The 14,789-nt window shown below is 37.5% G+C and overlaps 1 protein-coding gene across 1 annotated transcript in view; it reads right to left on the bottom strand.

Annotated features, from left to right (window-relative positions):
* The window catches only part of NALCN (sodium leak channel, non-selective), a 235,677-nt gene that overhangs the window by 181,232 nt on the left and 39,656 nt on the right, over nucleotides 1–14,789 (bottom strand). The gene's annotated exons all lie outside the window — the stretch shown is intronic.

Here is a 14,789-nt window from a genome sequence, read left to right on the forward strand (position 1 = left end):
ACATTACCTGAGCTAGCTTTGACACTCTTTGAAAGCATCAGTATGGATGACTTGCCAGCCAACTGAGTATGTATTCTGCTTCTTGTACCTTGATCAGGCCAGGTTTCCTCAACAGATGGATAACCAGGATAACAGGCAAGAAATCTTACATATTTAGAGCAATTAGTAACTAGGTATTGCTGTGAATGAAACAGATCTGTTTCACTTTTAGGTCAGTCAGGTAATGATTTGGTACAATAGGTGGAAAAATCTGAACATGTTTAAACTGGTTCAAACTGATTTATGTTGATAAATGTAACACTGAAAATCAGAAAGATTATGAGACATGAGGCAGTACTGCAACACAGTGTGTTGGCCATTTTTTACTGCTGCCAGAGATTGAGAGTCACTTGTCTTCCTAGATCCTCCTGGCATCTGGGGCTGAGCTGCTGAAAGGTTCTGTCACGCTGCATCACAATGGGAATTCAAGTAGAATCAGTGCTAAGGGATATAAAAGCTAATAGGAGAGGGAGGACAAGTTTGTAGCTTCTTGTCCTGTCAAAGCTGTGCCTGTGGCATGTACACAAGAAGGCTGGATCCAAGTACTGCCAGACTTTGTTAAGGAGAGTCTCAGACTATTGATTCCTCCAAAGCATTTGCACCACTCAGTTACTGATTGGAATACATAGTCCTTTGCCAAAACCAAACACTGGTCACCCTACTTGCCATCAAGTAGATTAGTTAAAAGGTAACCTCAATGAACTGTCCTTCTCCATCCTAAGCAGTTCTGTGTTAGGGTCTACAAAGCAACACAGCACAGTATTACAGTGCAGAAGTGAGGATTCATGTTACTTGTGCTATGGGTCAGCTAGGTAAGCCAAAGAGAAGAAAGGTTGCAATACAACACAGCTCCAACTGCATTGAACAGGCACACAGCTAAGAAACATCCATTTTTCTCCTTGCTTGTATTTGCTCATCTAGCAAATGAAAATCCTGATTTTTGGTTCAGCCTTAGGGCAATTTCAAATCAGACTTCAAAAGCTAATCACGATGAGTTCTTGCCTGAGAAAAAAGAAGTCAACAGCATTTTTCCATCCATGTTCAGGTTGATTCTGAACTTCTGATCACTGTACAGACTTTCAATACAGAAACACCCAAAATGAATTAGTGAAAGTTACGAAGAAAATCTTGTAGTATGCACCCCGTTATCCTAAGAATTCAGACCAGTGCTGTAAAATCATTTTAATTAATCTTGCTTGTCCACAGGAAAGGTGGAACTTTTCAGATTGCCCTTCAGTATAATTAGTATCTTATTGTTCTTCTGTAAGTTCTTTTCCTTTAATCTAACTCACAGATGCATTTTAGTAGTTAAACTGGGTGAATAGAAGCTTTAATTACTTTATTTTTCTTGCTTTCATACACTGCATGCCATAGCAATAGATTAGTCTAAATCTGTCAGTGTGAAACTAAAGGTTCCTACACAGTTTTTCCTAGGTAATTATAAATGAAGAGAAGTAACTGTAGTTACACCCAATTTGTAGTTGTTTCTTCACTATAGCAGAGAGCCATATGTATCTGCATTGATGCACACACAGACAAGAACAGGTCCAGCTGAAGTTTTAAATAACTCTCTGAAATTTAGCTGTGTGCATAACTACAAAGACAGACAGACACACAAACATATGTTTGTACTAGTTTCAATTTTGTAAACACAGTCAGCACACGCCACTCAAGGATTAAAAAATTCAGTTCGGCACCTTAATTCCTTTATACTTAAGTATGTTAATTCATACTCAGTTGTATGCTATAAGTATGTTAATTTATGATACTACCATCTAAAAGCCGTTATAATACATAGAATTATCATAACATTTTATGAATATTTTCAGAAATTAAAATTAATTAATTTTCTCAAGCAGACTCAGAACCCTGGCTACTTTTAGCTAATGAATTTTACATTATGATTTGCATTATAAAATTCCTCAGATCAAAGAGTCTAGCAGTGTGAGCATATTATTACAAGTACTGCTGGCTCAATCAATAGAATGCAAAGTACTGATTTTAAGTGTTTCCTTTAAACCTACATCATTTTCATATCACATCAAACCCGTTCTGAGAAGGAAAATCTGTCTCCATGCACTGAGTATGATTTAGACTAAAAAGTAAGCATCTCTGCTGATAGTATTTGTAGCCATAGAGATGCAGCCTTTTTTTGAACCAGTGCCACTAGACAATATGAGTTCTGCCTCAAGACATTAAATAAGCACAGACTAGTCTACACAGAGTAGACAATATCAGACATCTAGTCTAGAAGTAGCTAGAATATTATCAGGCATTTTGTTTTATCCCTTCATAGGCCACATTCAACCTCAACTAAGCACTAAGATGCTGATTTAGTTTTAAGTATCTCAAAAGTTTGATTAGGTAATGTGCTTAACCATCTTGCTGAATAGGGTGCCTTGATAAAATTAGGAATTCTTGCAACATACAAATAATTCAGCCCAACAGACCAACTCAGTACTTCTATGTAGAGTATTCAGTGTGGATGGATTACAGCATCAACTCAACAGGCAAGCTGAGAAATTAGTTCTGCACAGGAATGCAATGGATGCAGAGGAAGACAATTGACTCCACATTGCTTGATGGAAGTCCTTCAACAATAGCATTGTTGCAAAAGACATAAGACATGTTTTTAACTGCCTGAGGAATGTTCTGATTATGTACAAATGTATGTACCTCACAAGAAGAACCTGAATTTATGTTTCTTGGTGGTACATGTCCCTGTTTTTCATGGCATCTATAGCAAAATCGGTCTTTAAGCCACTATATGCTCATGTGAACACAATCTCTCTTTGAGCATCATGCCTTTATTAAGTTTGTTGTTCAGAGTGGTTTTGACAACTCAAGAGATATATTACTCGAGGTAGCTCCTGACTTCCTATTTTCTGTTAGCCTGACATGGCATTTTGTTATTCTGGTATTCTACTAATTCTCTACGATATCACGAGAAAGCCATTCAAGATTACCAGTCTACTTGCGTAGTTTCCAGATCCAGAAAATTACAGAAAAAAAAAATGAAGATGGTATTAAAAAAAAACATTCCAAATGGTCAATTATGTAAAGAAGTCAATAACTAGAAATGAATTAGCTGGAGCTGAAGGATTTTCTGTATTAGTTGAAAGGAACACTATGCCTGTCTCTGCACCAAAACCAGGCACTGCACAGCTGACTAAAGAACTATGGTGTTGGTAAAAATACCACAGCAGACATAAAAAATGGCTGGAAGATCACAAAGCAAGTGAGTAGCAGCTGTACAGTTTCCAAATAGGGAGCAACACATTAACAGGGTCTCAAAGGAATTGGCACTGGGTTTTGTGCTATCCATTTTCATTAGTGACCTAGAGGACTGTGTGAACCTTGCTTCATCAAAATCACACAAAACATATGCTGAGGAAGGACAAAAATCTTTGATAATGGAGAAGGATTATGTAGTTCTGTAGAGCTTAAAGGTTACTCTCAATAACCATGATTTAACATCAAGTAATGAAATCAGAAAGTGACAGAACCTAAGGCAAAATGGACACAGAAAAGTACTAATATATAAATAGGCTTGCGTCAGATGGTTGATAAGAGATACACTCCTCTCTAAGCTATGAAGAATTCATAGTTTCCTCTTCTGCTATATGAACCGAGATGCCCAACTTGGAGCATGCAATTTGGAAACAAAAAAGTCTTTCTTACACATTTTTATAAAAAACTCTCCTGTTTTGCCATATTACTAGAACACAAGGCAAAAGCACATAGCTGCTCAGAACATAGCAATAAACCTAAAATGAATCTGGAAGAAAGCACAGAGCTCCATGCTGCAGAGAAGTTCCTGAAGTTCGAATTAAATTGATTCTGGAACAGGATCACTCAATAAACATTTTCTGATGAAGTAGTACTGTGGTTGTACATTGACTTTTGACAAGTTATGTCATGAGTACTATTAGTACTGCTCTCTTACATTACATAGGTTGATGATATCTAAATAATCTGTCTATATTGTGAAAACCAGAGTGATCTACTTCTGTGAAACACCTGCACTGCATCATTTTAGACAATTATAGCCCATGAACATTTTTTAAGCTTTAAATTCTGTATTATTGCCCCTTGAGTAGAGGTGTTCAAGGTCAGATTGGGCCATTTGCATTCTAGATTTAAATCTCCCCCCTGCAACTGAGTTCATGTAAATACGCAAGACTTGTAACTCAATCCGATTTTCCTCGAACAGATTGCTAGTGCCAAGTCATCAACCTTAGTTTGCTTTCCTCCTATACCACTGTCCTGTTTTAGAGCACAGGACCTTGTTTTCCAATGAGAGACGTTCCTTAAAGAAGATAAATTACAGAAATGAAAAGGAAAAATAAAGATACTCCTGGTATTCCCATAATTAATGGCTGTAATTTTATGCCGATAACAATAAGTAACTGTGAGATTAATGTTCCTGTGACAACATTACACCAATAACATTGTGCAAAAGGGAAGTTTTAAATAACTTTCCTATTTCCAATATATCCTCTAAAAAGCTCAGATAGCTTAAGTCAACCACTATACAGATGTTGATATCACTAGGTAGTTAAAAATATTTCTTTCCTACTCCAAGTTAGGTTTATTTTCAGAGACCCTGGGAATATAAAAGGTAGGAAGTCCACATGGAAAAGTGCCTGCTTTTTATCTGGCTTCTTGTGAAAAACAAAAGGGAGAAAGGTTAAAGTCTATTTGTTGCTTGGTGACAGCAAAAGCAATCTAAGCACATAGGCAAATTTCCTTTCATTGGCCCTTTTAAATATTTCTTTTATTCCAAAATCTGTACCTTAATTCTTACTGTACTACACTAAGCAATTAATTTTCTCCAGTGGGAAGTTCTGAACATACAATTACTATTAACAGATGGTTCCTAGGCTATTTCCTTACACTACTGCTCTTTTTATGGAAAGACCTAACAATAACAACAGCCGCTCTTGCACAACTGTTAGAATAATAATATTCTGTTACAATAACTATGCTTATAAGAACATTGTGTCTATCATGAAGTTTTCTATTGATCATTTTCATAATTACTATCACATTATGACCTCAGCTTAACAAGAAAGATACTAACACTAAAACACTGACATAAATATTTCTAAAATTTGCAGTCGTTATCATTAGGTATATTTTTTTCAAAATGTACTTATTGTCAGCTAACTCACCTGTCACTGAAGTCAGACACATATGTAACCATTAACTTCAGTGAAAGTGAGTTGTACTGTAATTGAGTTCTATTAATAGGTCTTCTAGCTTGTCAGAAGATGGCAACTTTGGAGAACGCTGCTGCTGATGTTATTGCAGGTTCTAGATAATCCAATACCACTATCACCAAAAATCACCAGTGAAAGTCAAAGACATTTCAGAGAGTATGTACCTGGCTTAAGGATTACAGATATGTCTATGCACAGTGCTTCCTCTGATATTTCACAACCTTAGCATTCCAAAGGGTCATTTTTAAATGCTGTGCTTTACTTCCAGACAAGCTTAGGTCTAAAGGCACTTACAAAACTAGTTCCCTCTCTACAATCTAAGAACGAAATCTGATTTATCTTTTCAACTCCAAGCGTGAAAACTTAGAATCATAGAATCATAGAATCACCAGGTTGGAAGAGACCCACCGGATCATCGAGTCCAACCATTCCCACCAATCTCTAAACCACGCCCCTCAGTACCTCATCCACCTGCACCTTAAACACCTCCAGGGAAGGTGACTCAACCACCTCCCTGGGCAGCCTGTGCCAGTGCCCAATGACCCTTCCTGTGAAATTCTTTTTTCTGATGTCCAGCCTGAACCTCCCCTGGTGGAGCTTGAGGCCATTCCCTCTCGTCCTGTCCCCTGGCCCTTGGGAGAAGACGCCAGCTCCCTCCTCTCTACAACCTCCCTTCAGGTAGTTGTAGAGAGCAATAAGGTCTCCCCTCAGCCTCCTCTTCTCCAGGCTAAACAACCCCAGCTCTCTCAGTCGCTCCTCGTAAGGCTTGTTCTCCAGCCCCCTCAACAGCTTTGTTGCTCTTCTCTGGACTCGCTCCAGAGCCTCAACATCCTTCTTGTGGTGAGGGGCCCAGAACTGAACACAGGATTCGAGGAGCGGTCTCACCAGTGCTGAGTACAGAGGGAGAATAACCTCCCTGGACCTGCTGGTCACACCATTTAATGATTTAATGTTTCTTATATAAGTAATTATAACTATAAAGCTCCAAACCTTTTGGGTAACAGATTGTCTCTATCTATTCATTCTTTTTATCACATTAAAAGATAAGATATACCATGCTTAAAGGAATCATGACTTTAGGAACACTACAAACACAAAGCCTAAGCTTTGGCAACATTCCATATTTTACATTTTAACTTGGCAAATACAGATTTCATTACTAAAGAATTAGTAACTGAAGAGATATTAGACAGAATCTGCTAAGGATAATTACATTCAAATCAACAGACCCAAATAACTGAGGGCATCTCTCGTCTCTTCTACTAATTTTTAATAAATCTTGAAATAGCAGGGAAATTCCGGAAGAATGCTAATGTGCCATTAATTTTTAAAGAACAAGCAGCATGACTGGTTCGCCTGACATCAATCAAGACAAAAGAAAGAGTGAGCTGATACAAAGTCTAATCGATAAAGAGCAGTAATGTAATTAATGGCAGACAGTATGGATTTACAGAAAATCATTCTCAGCATACTAACATTATTTTTAAAAGATTACACACTTATCCAATAAAATTGCCTAGCTTAGACTTTGTAAAGCAATTAATTCAATAATACATCTGATTAAAAAGGTGGCACTATACAATATCAATAAAACACAGGCTAAATAGTCTGAAAACTAATTGACATGTCAGAAAAATAATTGCCCTTGAAATGAACATCATGATCTACTATAGTCAATGAAGGTGAAACAGGTATGAAATTAAGAGTATGGATAGAAACATAAATAACAATGAGGATAGGGCAGTCTGACAAGTTATCAGGATCGTTTGGTTACCTGGATACCATTAAATAAAAGGTGCTTTAGTACAGTCAAATGCAAAGTTATAGAGGTAGGATTACTGAAAGTAAACCTTATAGTCTATAACCTAAAGAATAAATGGGATAGAGGAGGATGTAAACACTACATAATAGAATATGTATGTTATGTGAGAGTTTAAGATGAGTAGATATAATAGGGCATCCTGTCCCAACAACATTATCACAAGAAAGAGCCAGTGCTTTCCCAGATTGTACAAGCAGAACAATAATGAATTAGTGTCCTCTCTGTATGGCCCTCATACAAATTATTATTAATAGTATGTACAGGCTTTTTATTCATTTTTTAAAATACATTTGAAAAATTAAGGAAGTCATACAAAAACATTACAATGCTCTGCAGTAAGAGACTGTATTAAAAAGCTAAATAATGTTGGTCTATTAAAAAGCAAATTGAAAGGTGCCTCAATTGTTGTGTGTAAGTGGAAGCACACAGAGAAAATACTGGGAATTAAGGTTCTCTGTAATCTAGCATAAAAAGTATAACAAGAATAGAAAGCTAACAGTTGAAGTCAGATAAGTTAAGATGATGAATTAGGAACATATTTCTTTTAACAGTGAAACAGTTTTTGGTATAAATAAAATGTTCCCTTGTTTATGAATTTTTCTTCTGCCAATTAATAGAGCACAGATACAGATTCAGGAGTCAGACAGAAGCTATAAAGTTTCATAGAGGGTAAATGGAATGAAGTCTGACTAGATGATCCAATTTCGTCTTTTGAATCTAAATTCAATATATCACTATTGTAACATTTTACTACTGCTAATATTTTGTCTTTCAGTGTGTTTGCCCCAAGGTACATAGATTTTTGTATCTTTTCATTCAGTTCAGATCTTTTATTCATTATTTATTAGTCCATTTTCAGGTTTCAGTACTGGAGGTTTTTTGACAGTTTTTGTAGTCTTCTAGCACCTAAGCTTGAGCCTTTGTGGAAAAAACTTTGAGATTCTTACATTTTTAGGTCACTTTTTCAAGAAGAAAATTTTTATTTATTTAATCAAAAAATATAAGAAAAGGAATGATCTTACTCCCTTTCTCCTCCCGCCCATATTCAGTAATAAGGCATGATTAAATCAGACTGCCTACTAAGTGAGGCAGTTATAGTATGTAAAGTTTGATTTTATTTTTATTGTAGCTTTTTTTTCATTTCATACATGACCTAAATTAGGGTCTACGAAATGTACCTTTTAGGTTACATCTATTCCTATTGACTACACAGGAATTTTGAAGAGATTCAACTTAAATCACCGACCTTATCTCACATTTCCAGATGTGAAGACTCAAAGGCTCAGCATCTCTTGGCTGAATCATAGAATCATAGAATAGTTTGGGTTGGAAGGAACCTTAAAGATCATCTAGTTCCAATTCCCCTGCAGTGGGCAGGGACACATCCCACTAGATCAGGCTGCTCAAGGCCCCATCCAACCTGGCCTTGTACACCTCCAGGGATGGGGCAATCACTAGCAGGAGCTGCTTAATGAAAGGTTGCAGCTCTGCAGTTCTGACTTATCCCACCTCATTTTAGGCAATGAACAAAGAAAGACAGAACCCCATCTCCAGAGGTCAGTGGGTTCAGCCACACTTCTGAAGCAGCTTTCTCTCTCTACTAGCCGGACATGGAATTCAAGGCATTTAGGTTCCTAACACAGGTACTAATATCAAAACCACATGACTCTGTACTCATGGCAGATCATTTACGTTACGCAAAGCAAATCCTGTCATTGCCCAAAAAACCAGGACGTTTGCAGCTACTTAACAGTTCTGACAGTCTGTTGGTTTGATCACTAGTTACTGGTGTTAGAGAAAAATAAATTCACACTCTGTCATTACCCTTCTGAGTAACAAAGCCACCGAAGTTAGCCACAGAAAAATTAGTAAAAGATGAAATTTCTCCTAAGAACAGTGCTGGAATGAACATCCAAGCACTAAAAAGCATAGCTCAAAGAAGAAAATTTTCAGAAGATCAGTATGGACTTATTCTTCAAGTAGTATATATGAACAGCACTATTTTAAATTTTTTTCAAACACCACTTGACATAAGAACTCTATGACAGCCTATTTGTCTGACTGCTACAATCAGTCATGAGGGAGCTGAATTCAAATAGCAATTGCAAGATATGTATGTGAACACAAGACTCGCTTCACAGGAATCAAACCAACAGGAATTAATGGCATTCACACAACAGAGGAGGCTGTCAGCGTAAGTGCTGATACATAGGAAATGGGAAAAGGTGTAAACAAATCTAGACGGCTTGCATGAATCTGCATTTCACTGAGATGTATCGAGACTTATTTATAAGCTGATTTGATCTTGTATCAACAGTACCTATTACAATACAATAAAGTGTTTCCTTAGAGTATTTAAAAGAAAGAGTGAAAAATGCCTCTGTTCTCTTTCAAACTGCAAGAACATGAACTGAAATACATGAAAAAATCTAATGTGAGGATTGTATCCATTTTGATTTTAAAGTATGCTCAAGATCCCTTCAAAAAACCTTAGTTTGCATATTAGATTTAGCTGGACTAAATACAGAAAAATACCTTTTGAGTTGCTGTCTACCAAATACTGGGAAAACAGAAGGTCACGGAACTCCACTGTAGGATTTGAAAAGCGTAAGCCTGAAGTTCCACCAAAGTTCACAGGCACTTTTGGACCCATCACCCACAACAGCACAGTTATCTGCAGCTAGAGAGCAGAAGAAGTTTCCCTATCTCTCTCTTTGGACCACTGCACCATGCAGTTTTATCTCTACAAGCTTTCTGCTGAAGCACAAGACCAGGTAATCCTCAGCATCACAGAATACTGCCCTGAATCCAAATCTGAACTACATGCATAACAAATTCCTTCTTAATGATTGTGTTCTAAAGTGCCAAGACCATACACAAGGACACCTTTATCAAATATTTACACAGGCCAGTGACTAATGCAACATATGAAGTAGCAGGAGATGTCACTCTTAGCATTGCAAAAGAAAGGTGTTGCTATCTCTGAGCACCTAAGAACAAATTTTCAACATCATCCAGCTAGCTCCACATGGAAACTGCTTAGCATTTGATGACAGAACTGGCCGTTCCATCAAAGCTCTCACTTTACCCAGGAGAAAGCAGCTTGATCTCTCCATTTTATAACATATCTGGTACACAAGGCTGACAGGAAATCTTACTGCTAAAACTGGATCGCTGTTCTTTTCAGATGAAATGGCTTCACTGACAGGGCATTACAAAGAATATCTTCAAAACATGCAGCTGTAAATATCTGGTAAGTTTATATAATTTTGTCAATAAGGGATATGAAACATTACTGGGGTTCCAAAATACCCAAATTTAAAAGCCCAAATTAGTCTAGCCTTCAAGCCTACAGGTTACATCCAGCTCATGAGAGAAAACTAAATGAGCTACTGAAAGTTCGTAAACAAAACTTTTTCTTCAACTACTAGCTGAAGGGCCCTTCTCATTAACCTGCCAGGCAGAGCATGTACAAAAAGTTGGTCTGGACTGCAGTCTGCCTGTCCCCAGGCAATGGCTACAATGATCAAGAGGCAGGCAGCATAAAAGATCAATGCCCCACATAAGGCAAGTGCATAAGGAGGCTAAGCTGTTGTTTGAGGCAAGCTAGGAGGGCAAGGATGAAGACAAGGAACTGAAAAGGAGAGAGTGGGAAGAAAACTATGATTTTGTGAAGGAAACTGGCCAAACCAGGCATCAGTGAGCCCAGCAGAGCCTGCTACAGCAGAAGAAGGGTGGCCAGTATTTCAGGCATTCAAAAGGAGGGAATGTTGTGCATTTGTGTCAAGTACAAACAATGCTCATCGAGTATAAAGGCAACTGATGAACCCGTTCTATGCTAAGGAGATAAGAAGAATGATTTGGGGGATTTTCCAGAAATTTCTTTAAAACTCTTCTATCTAACACAAGAGAGAGGGTAGGGGAACTGAGGGACTGACTGGAGAAAAGGCTGGAAAAGCAAAAGTGAAGGCAGGAGATGTATATAAAGATTGACTAGAAATATATTTACATTACTGTAAACCAAAAATTGATAATAACATCTCTGATAGCAAGAAGTATGTTTGGGTGAAAGAAGTGGATATTCCATGTGGGGCAGGATGAAAAAAGAAGCTGGAACATTCAGGAACACACTCTCACCCCAACTCCAAAGTTTAGTTATATATGAAGAGAGAGAAAACAAGATGCAACAAGTCACAGTGTCTCTTACTTCTGCCCTAACACACAATAATTCTACTCCTGCATCCAATCCTTCCCACTTTCAATGCAGCCTTCTTTAAAAGAGATGTAGCAAAGGCAAAGAGCTCTCCAGATGCCGAGGATAGTGATACTTGACTTTTGTTATGTCAAGACGGACTACATAGAATCATAGGAAAATACAGTTGGATACGAACCCTCAACAGTACATTAAACATAGTTCCCTGCCCCAAGCTATTTCTTTCTTTCCATGAGAAGTTCCCACAGCCTGTTTTAAAGATCCGCAGTGGGGGATTCAGAACCTCTCTAAGGAATGGACTCCAGTGCAGTCTTATCCCTACCGCTACAAAGATTTTCCTGATCGTCTATCTAACCTGAACCTGTCTTCCTGAAATTCAACACAAGTACTTCTTATTCGAATAGTAGTACAGAAACAGAGACCAGATTCCTTTTCTCTGTGCAATTTTTATTCACTTGAAAAGTGCTATGTGTAGACTACTTCCTCAGTTGAACTAAAAAAAACGCCACACTTATCAGCTTTGGTTTATAGACCTAAGCTCATTCCCTTTCCTTTAGACTCTCTCCAAAAGATTCCTAGATATTGTCTGATACTGCAATTTATCCATTTTTATCAGAGCACAATTCTGTTGATCTCTGTTCCTCCATTATGCTCCCAAATCAGTCCATGAAGAACTACCTCACAGTCATTTACAATGCTGTACTTGCACAGCTCGATTTTCCTAAATGCTGTATATTGTCCCTTCTGACTTTCATCCAGAGAGTGTCTTCAATTTGTCATGATCATTTTCATTCCAGTCTTGCCTTCCAAAATGTTTGCAGTCCCTCCTAACCTCATGTCATCCTCAGCACAATAAGTATATTCTACCTGCAGGATGTTAATGAAACCTCAAAATAGCACAAGACAGACTTATGTGGATTCCCACTCTTTGCATTCTGACAATGAGTCATTAATATCAACTCATCGAGTATGTTTTCCAGGCTGTTTTGCACCTATTGTATGATTATTTTCACCTTAACAATGTTTCTCCTGCCAGCTTACAAAAATGTCCTGTGAGACTGTTACAAAGCCTTCCTAAATAAAGATATATGCCATTCATTCTTCTTTCCAATTCACACAGTTGTTACCCTGCCATAGATAATTATATTGGTTTGACATGGTTTATTCTTGACAAATCCATATTAGCTGCTACTCACTTCCTAGTTATCTTCCAGCTGCTTTCATTATTCACTGCAAAATTCTTCTAGGGATAGAGGTTAAGCTTACCTGGCTTTTCTTTCCCTGTCTCTTATCTCTTCCTCAATTTTCAAACTTCTGCTGTTTTCCAGCCCTCCGGCTCCTCACCTACCCCTCCACAAGTTCTCAGAAATAGTCAAATCGGTGGAATGATAGCTTTAGTCTGCTCAGAAGTATCTTGGGATGAGTACTCCAGCATTAAGTTCAGCTCACTCAAAAGGAGTATTTACAAGTCAGAAAAAGAGAGGAATCCCGCGAAGATCAAGTAGAAGTTCAATAAACTTCAAAGTCTTCACAGGGACAAAGAAATGTGTAAAGCTGTAATGACTCTAAATCTTAAGCATTGTCATGTGTCATTACTGAGACAACAATTGCTGAGGCTATTGGGTTCCAATCACACTACTGTAGAACTTCATTAAGAGTTCACCTTCCAGCTCAAAATGGAGCTGGGCAAATAAAAGCACTTGAAAGCCTGTATGAAATGCATAAACAGTCCAATTGCTTTGGATAACCACCTAAACAGAAATAGGATTACTGCTCAGAAATCGCAAGCCCTCTGAAAGTGAGGTGAGTTCACTCCTGAAGATCGCTGCACTTGGGCACCAATACCGGCTATTGGGTCAGCACTCTCTTCATTCCCTTTGATAGGATCCCATTTGGACAGAATTATATCCTTTTTCAGTCTGATGCATTATTTTTCTTGATTTTGGTTGGGGTCTAAACAACACCAGGCCGGGAAAAGGAAGATTTCTTCTATTTCTCTTCCCTCTGAAGAGTTTATACTAGAGATGGGTTGACATTAACAGAGACTATGAATTAACCCCAGTAGGCAGTATTAAAGGCAGTATTAAAGCAGTGCTGGTTGTTCAACTAGCATCAATAAATTGATGTACCCTGAAGTCCTGTTACATTGATTTCTAAAGCCTGGTCTCTGATTTCTTCCCTTTCTCAGAAATCCAATTACTCATTCGTATTTTCCCACTGTTGATGTGAGACAGTATCTCAAATCCCTTTTGTTCTTTTTAATCATATTTATTTCCTCTATTAGATATTGTGGTGAACTTTCAGCTCCAAAGCCTTTGAAGATGTTTTCTGACATTTTCAGGGCCTATCCACAGACAGATGGAAAGATGTCCAAGAACCGCTTAAATCTATTACTTGGTAATTATTTTTCTTATCTATTTTCCTGGACAGTTTCTACTTTAAACAAGAAACCCTCCAAAGAAGGATTTTAAATTGACTGCCACGGTGACAAGGCAGATGGGACTACAGAAATACTCCATCTATACCCTACTGAATGTGTTAAAAAAACTCCCTAAAGAATAACTTACTTTAATAGAGAAGTACTACAGCTTGTAGCATTTAGCCATATTAGCTCTCTTTGTTTCGATGAAGGAAGGCTTCCGTTCCCTAGCTGAGAATTACAAAAGGAAAATTTACTGTTGTGAAATTTGCTGTTTCATACTGTTGTATGAAAGCATTTTTGTATAGTCAAGCATGTCTTGGTAATAAAAACAATGAAAATACTCAGTAGCTAGTTTGTGAGGATATTTAAAACATTCTAGCAAAGCCAAAGCAATGGTTTGGAAATAATTTATCTCTCCTGACCTTATGGAAGTACCTTTTCTATACTAGAGGTGCCTGAGAGTAAATTACAGTAGATTTGGGAACACAAATTATTTTCCCCATTTTTATTAACTTCTCTGAATTTTGTCTCAGATATAATGAAAGAGCCTCTCAAACTGCTTCTAATGCATCGACTTACCTAGATAATTGGATTATATATACATTATATTCCAAATATACTGTGTGTCTTTGAAACAACAAAAGAAGATCCATACTATGAAAATGCATGTCATATACCGCTCATTCACAGAGAAAAGATGCATCACTTGGAGAAACTGTCAGGGAAAAGCTGCAACAGGACAGTTGTAAAATAACATGTAATAATCACAAAGGAATACTGAGTGGAAAAAATGTCTAGGAAAAAGATAGCATTGCCTGTAGGGAGAAAAAATCTGGCAAAATAAATAAGATTATAAGAATAAGGGAAAAATATTTATCAGAAAACAACAAAAAAACTTTTCAGCCTTTTGAAGGAAGTCAGATTTTGCTTATTTCACAGATGGAATGAAAAAATTCAGATCACAGTTAGCTCACTTCAGTTTTTCTTTTTGTCAGTGTTAACATTAGAAAATAACTGAGGAGGTGGAGAGGCAGGAGGTCAGGCAGTGTGGGCGTCAAGATGGATGGAAAG

This window comes from Phaenicophaeus curvirostris, chromosome 1 (genome assembly GCF_032191515.1).
Source record: "Phaenicophaeus curvirostris isolate KB17595 chromosome 1, BPBGC_Pcur_1.0, whole genome shotgun sequence".
In the NCBI taxonomy this organism is placed as follows: Eukaryota; Metazoa; Chordata; class Aves; order Cuculiformes; family Cuculidae; genus Phaenicophaeus; species Phaenicophaeus curvirostris.